This window comes from Rhinoderma darwinii, chromosome 3 (genome assembly GCF_050947455.1).
Source record: "Rhinoderma darwinii isolate aRhiDar2 chromosome 3, aRhiDar2.hap1, whole genome shotgun sequence".
NCBI lineage: Eukaryota > Metazoa > Chordata > Amphibia > Anura > Rhinodermatidae > Rhinoderma > Rhinoderma darwinii.
Window position 1 is genome coordinate 60,963,339 of NC_134689.1, and position 9,885 is coordinate 60,973,223.

The following is a 9,885-nucleotide window of genomic DNA, read 5'->3' on the forward strand; positions in this document are numbered from 1 at the left end:
CACACACATACACAAACACACACATATACACAAACACACATATACAAACAAAAGCACACAAACACACACGAAAATACACACACACAAACATATACACAAACACACACACAAACATACACACACACAAACACACCCATATATACACACATATACACAAACACACCCATATATACACAAACACATATACACAAACACACCCATATATACACACAAACACACATGTATATATATATATAGAGTTGTACGTGTACCTTCAGCGGACCGCAGACTTCTCCTCGCGGCGGGTGCCTTGCCCTGCATCTACTGCGCATGCGCCGAGATGCGCGGTCACGAGATAAATTACATCCTCTACAGAGGACAGAGAGGATGTCATTGCGCATGCGCGGCCACCGCTAAAGATAAATAGCGGTGGCCGGATCCCTAGACAACGAGCTACAAACAAAGAGGGACTGACGTGGACTTCATCAGCAACAGCAAGAACACGACATCGCTGGGCTACAGAAAGGTAATTATAACATTTCTTAACTTTAGATGGGTGAGCTTCCTAGCTACATTTATGAAGATGGGAATAACCCTTTAAGGACACTGAATGTATTTATTGCCATAAAATATATATATATATATATATATATATTGGAATATATTATAAAAGTATGGTGTCCAAAACAAATACTATGTCTATGTGGCTCGTGTGACGCTTTTTCTGCCACTTAAATAATGTCTGAAATATTGGCGCAGGTAAATTGGTCATGGAAGACTCGTTTATCACCATTTTCCGGCACCACCAATAATAAGGGAGCAGGCTAGACAAGGCTTTTTTGACTCTTTAAGCAGCCATTTTAGTGTGAGGAAATAGTTACAGTACTGCTATGCTGGAAAGCCCAGAACACTGTGTGGCCCATGAGCACTACCATATCTCACATATCTCCACTTCTCAGAACCTCCCAGGTAATACGTTTTAATAAGTTATGTACTTTAGGTTTGGATTTAGGAGCCGTGGAGTGCGCTGGTATATAATGTTTATGTACTGGGTGAGGACAATGCAGCAGTCAGTGATATCTGCGCTAATGTAATATTGACGCCCGTGGACTCCAGCTCCCCTTACCTGGGCCATCCTTAAGTCTTCTCTGTTTTTGCACCTTCAGCAGGAAGATATACGCCGCGTTCTTACACGACCAGTCAAGCTCCGGGTACCGCTCCCTCGTGGCTGGAGAATCAGAGCGCGTGGATGACGTCACTAAGAACCTGTCTTCTCATTGGCGCCCATGGAGATTAGTATCCTGCCGGAATGATTCCCGCGCTCCCTCGTCGGCTGGAGAATCAGAGCGCGTGGGGCGAAGTCACTAAGAACCTGTCTTCTCATTGGCGCCCATGGAGATTAGTATCCTGCCGGAATGATTCCCGCGCGCGGAAAGCAAATGAAACCATTTCAGAATAGATCTGTACTTTCCAGTTACACAATGTTTTGTCCCCTGAGGTGTCATTTTTTTTATATTTCATCTATGAAACTCGCTTCTTATTAAACAGCATAAGTCATTTACAAGCACTACGTAACATTGCAGCCTTCTAGAAATAAGGAGTTTGGTTTCTTATTCGTCCAGTTTCTTATTCAAGAGTAAAGTATTTTTTGTTTTTTTCTGTTTCGTTATCTGTAAAGAACTTAATTGATGAATAAATTACAAAGATCTGGCTTCCCTAAGGAGAGTAAAGTAAAAAATAGTCTGAAAAAATGAATAATGGGCACAAAAATGGGTATTAAAGTGGGCAACCAATATTGAGTTAAATGACTTTGGGCCACTGACCTGACCTTGCCATCACACAGATAGGGATGCGCCGCATACAATTCAGTTGAGTTCAGGCTGGCCCAAAGGACTTCCACGCATCTCTATCTGTGTGTTAACAGTGTAAGGCTGGATTCACACGACCTACGGACGTAATTCGGGCGTTTTAGCCTCGAAAACACGGCTCCAAAGCGTCGGCAAACATCTGCCCATTCATTTGAATGGGTTTCACGATGTACTGTGCCAACGGTCATTTTTTTTATGCGCCGCTGTCAAAAGACAGCGCGTAAAACAGACGCCCGCGTCAAAGAAGTGCATGTCACTTCTTGGGACGTAATTGGAGCCATTTTCCACTGACTCCATAGAAAAACAGCTCCAATCACATCCGTAATGGACGCTGTGAAAAACGCCTGCACATGCCATTACGTCTGAAATTCAGGAGCTGTTTTCTCCTGAAAACAGCTCCGTAATTTCAGCCATAACGGACGTGTACGTGTGAACATACCCTTAGGGTATGTTCACACGCAGTGTTTTCAGGCGTATTTCGGGGCGTTTACGCCTCGAAAAACGCCTGAAAAAACGGAAGCTAAACGCCTACAAACATCTGCCTATTGAAATCAATGGAAAAAAACAGCATTTAGTTCATACAGGGCGTCTTTTTACGCCGCTGTTTTAAGAGACGGAGCGTAAAATGACTGCCCCGTCAAAGAAGTACAGGACACTTCTTTGGACGTAATTGGAGCCGTTTTTCATTGAATTCAATGAAGAACAGCTCAAATTTACGTCCGTCAAAGACGCCTCGCTTAATGCGAGGAGGAGCAATTACGGCTGAAACGACGGAGCTGTTTTCTCCTAAAAACAGTCTGTAATTTCAGACGTAAAAGGCAGCTATCGTGTGCACATACCCTAAGGGTATGTGCACACACACTAATTACGTCCGTAATTGACGGACGTATTTCGGCCGCAAGTACCGGACCGACCACAGTGCAGGGAGCCGGGCTCCTTATGTACGATGCTAGGAGTCCCTGCTACTCCGTGGAACTGCTGTTCCGTACTGAAAACATGATTACAGTACGGGACAGTTGTCCTGCAGAGAGGCAGGGACTCCTAGCATCGTACATAACTATGATGATAGGAGCCCGGCTCCCTGCACTGTGTTCGGTCCGGGACTTGCGGCCGAAATACGTCCGTCAAATACGGACGTAATTAGTGTGTGTGCACATACCCTAAAGGAATTTTGAGGCAGATTTTTTTCTGTCTACAAAAAACTCTCCATGTGAATAACCTCTTAGATTATTGGCCCAAGTTTATTTAACCAACTTCAGCATTGTATTTTACACCCTGTTCCGCTAACAGTCTGGACGGCTCAAGGAAGGGAGTCTCAAAGTGCCCTAAAATGTTACTCAGCGTTTGATTAATACCCCTGTTCTAGTTAAGCAGCGCTTCCATCTTGTTGCACTCTTAGGACTTATTCAGACGAACGCAATATACGTCCGTGCAACGCGCGTGAATTTCACGCGCGTCGCACGGACCTATATTAGTCTATGGGGCCGTGCAAACATGTGCGTGATATTTAGCAGGATTGGTCCGCTGCGTCCAAGTCACGACATGTCCGTTCTTTGGGAGTTTTTTGCGCATCACGCACCCATTGAAGTCAATGGGTGCGTGAAAACCACGCATGCCGCACGGAAGCACTTCCGTGCGAACTGCGTGATTCGCGCAACAGCTGTCAAAAGGATGAATGAAAACAGAAAAGCACCACGTGCTTTTCTGTTTACAAACATCCAAATGGAGTATCATAATGATGGCGGCTGCGCGAAAAGCACGCAGCCGGGGATCATATGATGCTGCCACACGGAGCTGTTAAGTGGCTTTTGCGTAGGCAAAACGCCGCGTTTTTGCGTGCGCAAAAACGCCACGCTCGTGTGAATCCAGCCTTAGGCTGGGGCTACACGACGACATTAAATTGCACAATTTTTTGGGGACGCAATTTATTTGTCATGACCATGTAAAAGCTAATTTCACGGAAAGCACAATCACACACTATTTACATTGCTGTCTATAGAAAGCCATTTCGCATGCAACTTGCAACCCAACATTCAGCAAGTTTGTAATTTTTGTGACGGACGCCCTGCTCTCGTGTTAGGTCGCAACGCAACCACATAGGCAATAGTTAGCTGTATTTTTTAAAGGAAAATGGCGATTTTCTTATCACCGTGTAGCCCCGGCCTTATTAGTGCACTGCAGTGGGTATAATCCTGTGAGGAAGTGGGGAGAGATTTGTAAATAACGTCTATATCAGTAATATTATATTATCTAATAATAATTTGCATTGCCTGTTCTTTTTTTATACTTTTGGGCATCTTTCTTCCATATTAAACATGGCCGCTGTGAGTTCTATAGCCAATATTGGGTAACACAATGTGCCCCTAGTTTCTGGGCTGCATTATGGTGTAGTTACATACTTAGTACGGTCGAAAAAAGTTTAACCAAGTGATGGGAGAAAGAGAAGAAATGAAACAAGAATTCTACACTTTGACATAGGAGCTGATATTTTTTAGTTCTAGGAAATGATCTAAGGGCCTGTTCACATCACCGTTCAGGTTCCATTCATCGGTTCCATTAAACCTCTCCGTTTCAGTTGGTTTCAGTTTGTTTCCGTTCCGTAAAGTTTCTGGTTTTTTTCATTAAAACAATAGTGTAGTCTACTAGAAACAGTATTCTTAATCCCATCCTCTATATCATAATAAATAAGTTGAATAATAGTGGTACCAGCGCTGAACCCTGGGGTACACCACTTATAACTGGTGACCATTCGGAGTAGGAATCATTGACCACAACTCTCTGGATACGGTCCTTGATCCAATTTTCAATCCAATTACAAACTATACTTTCTAAACCAATAGACCTTATTTTACCCATTAGACGTCTACGAGGGACAGTGTCAAATGCCTTTGCACTATGCCAGTCACTAGAGAATCTCTGAATATTATGAAACCAATTCAGTATATTAATTGATGTATTAAATGGATTCTGTCACCAGAAATTGTCCTATAAAAGCAGCAGCAAAGTAAGATAGTGTATCATCTGATTATAATGATGTGTTCCTTTTTCAGATGCGTGGCTCCATTGCAGAAATATGAGTTTATTCGTAATATGCAAATTAACATTTTGGAGCAATGAGGGCATCTTACTGTGCATAGTGTGACGTAGTCGGCGCATACGCAGTGGAGAGGAAGGCAGAAAGAAAAGGAAGAACGAAAGAAAGAAAGAAAGAAAGAAAGAAAGAAAGAAAGAAAGAAAGAAAGAAAGAAAAGAAAGAAAGAGGAACAAAGAGGGAGGGAGAGAGAGAGATGAAGCTAAGGTAGGATTTATTATTTCTGTCCTCGCTGGCAAAGCCCTGTCATGGGCGAACTCCATCTTGGAACGAGAGGGCCTGGAATTCTCTGATCTATCCCTGTTTCTAGAGACTTTCTGTAGAGTGTTTGAGGAACCGGGTCAAACATCCTCTGCAGCTGCTTCACTGCTAACCCTCAAACAAGGGGAGTCAACTGTAGGGGAGTACGCTATCTCCTTCCGTACACTGGCGGCGTAGTGATATGCGGATCAAGGAGCGCATTCTGGAAGTCCATCGGGAGAGGAGACCTTGTCTACTGGCACCGAAATTTCAAAGGCCGCTACTACCCTGTCCTACTACAGCTTTAGAGATTGTCCAACCAGAAACGGCAAAGCAGATGATCAACTGGATTGTTTCTGTACTGTGGCAACAAGGGACATTTCGTGCGCCAATGCCCTCAAAAGCCGGGAAACTCCAGCACCTTGGTTTGATTGGAGAGACCAACCTAGGTGAATCACTCGCCACTACTAAATTCTCTCCCAAATTCTCTATTCCCGTGTCAATTATCACCAGTGAAGAATTAAAATGTGTGCCTGCGCACTTGGATTCCAGAGTGGCTACAAATTTTATCCAGCAGGACTTACTTGATCATCTCAATTTGACCAAAGTTCCTCTAGAGAAACCCTTGCCGGTCACCCCTGTAGATGGACAACCTCTGTATGACCCGATTCTGTCTATCACCAAACCACTGAGGCTACAGATCGAAGTCCTTCATTCTGAGTTGATTTCTTTCTATGTCTTGTCCAAAGCTATCAACCCCATCCTACTTGGATTACCATGGCTTCCCGATACCCCTGGTGGCAGTGGGTACTGAGGTAGTAATGGGGGGGTTCCCCTGCCCCCGTATAGATATGATGGGTTCTGTTGGGGTGGATGTGTGCGGTGGGCTGGTTCCCGCGGACGCCTTCATCCCTGATTTCTGTTTTTTTTTTTCAAATTCGCTGGGGTGGGGAATTGCTTACAACTTTCAACAATTGTGAGTGTTTCATCTGCATTGTTTCCTTCATAAGCACAGCGAGACAAAAAATTGAAAGTTATTTAGTTTTCCTTTCTTTCCCCCACTTCTCTCCCTTCCCCGCCCCCCCCCCATCTATTTATCCTGCTTGGCCAGTTACGTCAATTTCATTATGATGTGTAATTTGTGTTTACTGGAAATCTAACTGATCCTCTGGACTGCTGATTGTATGACATTGTTCCCATACCCTTCTTTCCTTCTGTTTTCCCCACAAACTTAATTGTTTGGAAAAAATGTTCAATAAAAAGAAGTTTAAAAAAATGAAAATAATGGGGGGGTGTTAGTGCTAGGCTTTTTACTGGCTAGCAATAAGCCCCTCCTTAGTAGTGGACATCGTCAAACACACAACTGCCATTACTAAGGTGCTAATAAAGTATTAAAAAACAAACACATCCCTGTTCACACAGATTTTTGGTGCGGAATCCGCCATAGGAATCAGCGCCATAAAACCACTGAAATTGCCCCGCATTGATTTCAATGTGATGCAGAGGCGTCTTCTTCCCGGGGCGGATTTGGCCACTCCAGGGAAAAAAAGCAGCATATCCTTTCTTGACACAGCTTCCTTAATGGGAGGCAGAAAAAACCCGTGGGTTTCCAAGCGTTTTTCGTGGCGTTTTTTGCTCGTGGTCCTTGCATAAGATTTTGTGTGTATACACACAGTGTGGTTTTGCCGCGTTTTTCTTGCGTGGCCGAAAAGCACATAGAAAAATGCATGCGTTTTTACGTCAATTTTTTTAATTCGGTTTTTGGCCACACGGCGAAAACGTGCCAAAACCAAACTATGTAAATACACCCATGCAAAATAATTTTTTATTGAAAAACAAAAACTCCCACACACAACACTTCGTAACCATTTTATTTTTTTAAGAAAACAAAAAGACATAGATGGATGTAGTCCAAATGGTCCAGCGGATCCTGAAAAAAATAAAAATAATTAAGTTCGTAATATTAAAAAATAAAAAAACGTTCCTACAGCAGACTTCTGTCTTGTCCCTTTTTAAAATGCAGGCATTTTTCGCGTGTTTTGTGCGCGCGTTTTGCATGTTTTTTGGCGCATAATTAGGACTCCCGCTAACTGTGGGAACATTTGGAGCATTTTACGCACCAAAGAATTGACAAAGATACTGTCTGAAAGAATGATTAAAGTGAAATATTTACTAAGTTAACCTTAAAAATGGGCTATTTGCCAAAATTACTAGTATCAGGCTAAAGCAATTCACTCAGATTTACTAGAGCACAGGATGAAAAAGAGCAGAGTCTCAATATTCATAAAGTTAGCACATACCCTGCTCCAGTAGAAAAATATTTGAATTCAGAAATTGCCACTAAATTATCTGAATATCGAACACTATGTGTCCCTAAATTGTCTAAATGTCAAACACTATGTGTCCCTACGCTTTTCAACATCCAGATTAATTAAAGGGTGTATCATCAGGGGTCACAGACAGGAATTGAGCTCAATATAACTGGGCAGTTTTTGTTCATTACTTTCTGACAGGCACCGGTTTATGAGCAAAATATTGGTGAATATTATCGTGTCTCCCGGCGTGAAAGACACTGGTATCTGGCCACACACACGCCGGAAGAACACCGAGTCTAAAAATACATGGTCACGCCCACCGAATCGGCATCATTGGGGCTGGCCACCAATCACCATATGAGACGTCTTGTCTGACGTTCGTGAGCCGCGCCTACCCCCCTCTCGTAGAAGCACCAATCAGGAACTGGACCCAAAAAGCGTCCATGGTAACCGAGGGAACCAAAGCGGACATTTAAATGAATATCGGCGAAATATCATCCAAGGGAGAAGTATAAAATGTTAGAAAGAAGCAGCCAAGAGAATAAACTAGCCCCACCGGATCTATATTAGTGGCATAGAAACAGGTACATAATGACGTACATTAAATATCTAGGCCAATAAGTATAACAATAAAATACCATAGAGGAAACTACAGCACAGCGATCAATGAGACAAAGATGGAAATGTGTAAAGCACCATAACTTATGCTTGTATATATAATAATATAATATGAAATATATAGTATAGCGGCAATAGATGGGAAAGTAAAGTGGAGGTTCGAATTATTATAGGAAATGTGTATAAAATAATTTCACAAGTCAGGAAATATTATAAATTAGATTCTAATTTATAAAATTTCCATGTGCTGGTCACTAGGGGGAGCAATTCCCAAAATTGCAGCATTGCAACGTGGTAAAGCAACCACATTGCTTTATGCTGCAAATTTGGTGTAGACACACACGCTCTAGTGAGCTCACAGAATCCCACCTCCCAGGGCCGATTCTAGCTTTTCTGCTGCCTGAGGCGAAAATGGAAATGGCGCCCCCCCCCCCCATGCACACAAAAAAAAATCATACGTAAAAAGGCATATGGAACAGTAGCAAAGCAAAAAATAAACCGCACACAACCTATAAATAAATATGTACCAGCAGTGTATATACCGCACAGATCCATATATAGCAGCAGTGAATATACCGCACATATAAATATATACCAGGAGTGAATGTTATCAGCCACAGTCCGCCCTTCTCCTCCTCTCATCCAATAACATGTGGAGGCTGAGGAGAGGTGCAGAGTTGCCATACTCACTCGTTAGACGCGCTCTCTGTATCGTGGTCCACAGGGGCGTGCGCTTCTCCGCTGCAAGCTCTGTTGTGAACTTGTAATATTCTGCACACAGGGGCGGATATAGGACTGAAATCTAGGGCAGGAGTGGAAAAAACACAAACTGTGAACAGACCATATTTTCCCCCCTCCTCCCCCTAACACCTCCCCCCCCTATTGAACTCTGTCACCTGTCAACGGAAAAATCATCTGTCAGAAGGAAAAATGTTTCCCGATGAGTACAAGAAAGCCCCACCTGGGAATTAGACTTTCTTGTACTCCACAATGGGGAAACATTTTTCCCTCTGGCAGATGACTTTTCAGTTGACAGGAAGCAGAGTTTCATGAAGGGAAATTATTTTTCCTTGACCTCTAGTTTCTATTGTGGCGCAGGGGAGTATAAAAAAGTATAGGTTTTATATTTTTAATACTGCTAACTTTTATTTTTTTGCTAGGTTCGACTGGACCATTTAGTCATACATTAGTTGGACTACTTCGATAATGTAAGTTTTTTTTTGTTGTTTTTTTAAATAAAATGGTGAAAGTGTGTTGTGTGGGGGAGTTTTTATTTCAATAAAAATTTTTTCTTATGTCTTTGTTTTTTAAAATTATATTACCTCCTTTGTAATGGCCGCTGTCTGCTTGACGGTGTACATAGTAAGGCAGGGCTTAGCATTAGCCAGTAAAAAGGCTAACAGTAACCCCCCATTATTACCCCGTTACCCACCGCCACCATGGGTGTCGGGAAGAGCCGGGTACCACCCAGTACCCGACCATCTGTAGTGATGGTCGGGTACTGAAGCAACTGCAGGCTGGTATTATAAGGCTGAGAGGGACAAAAACCCAAAAGGACCACGGTTTTTTGTTTTCCCACCCTGGTAATTCTGCTGCTATGTTGTATCTGGCTGGTTATGAAAAATGGGGATACCCCACGTCGTTTAAAAAAAATAATAAAATAGTTGAAAAAAACTACGTGGGTTCCCCCTAATATTTCATAACCAGCCAGATACAACATAACAGCAGCAGCCTAGCATTACCAGGATGGCAATGGCCAAGATTTCTGTCCCTT

General features: G+C 42.8%; 2 long non-coding RNA genes across 3 annotated transcripts in view; one reads left to right on the forward strand and one right to left on the reverse strand.

Moving 5' to 3' along the window:
* LOC142750993 (uncharacterized) overlaps positions 1–1,311 on the reverse strand; it is a 109,074-nt gene extending 107,763 nt beyond the window's left edge. The window contains exon 1 of the long non-coding RNA XR_012882669.1: positions 1,106–1,311. This is a non-coding gene — a long non-coding RNA (uncharacterized LOC142750993). The remainder of the gene's footprint in view (positions 1–1,105) is intronic.
* On the forward strand, positions 389–6,788 carry LOC142750994 (uncharacterized). 2 transcript variants are annotated; one of them, XR_012882671.1, is made up of 3 exons: positions 389–505; positions 1,146–1,615; positions 4,898–6,788. It is a non-coding gene; the product is annotated as an uncharacterized LOC142750994 (long non-coding RNA). The 2 variants fall into 2 exon arrangements; XR_012882670.1 differs by lacking the exon at positions 389–505 and adding an exon at positions 861–948.
* The last annotated feature ends 3,097 nt before the right edge of the window (positions 6,789–9,885 follow it).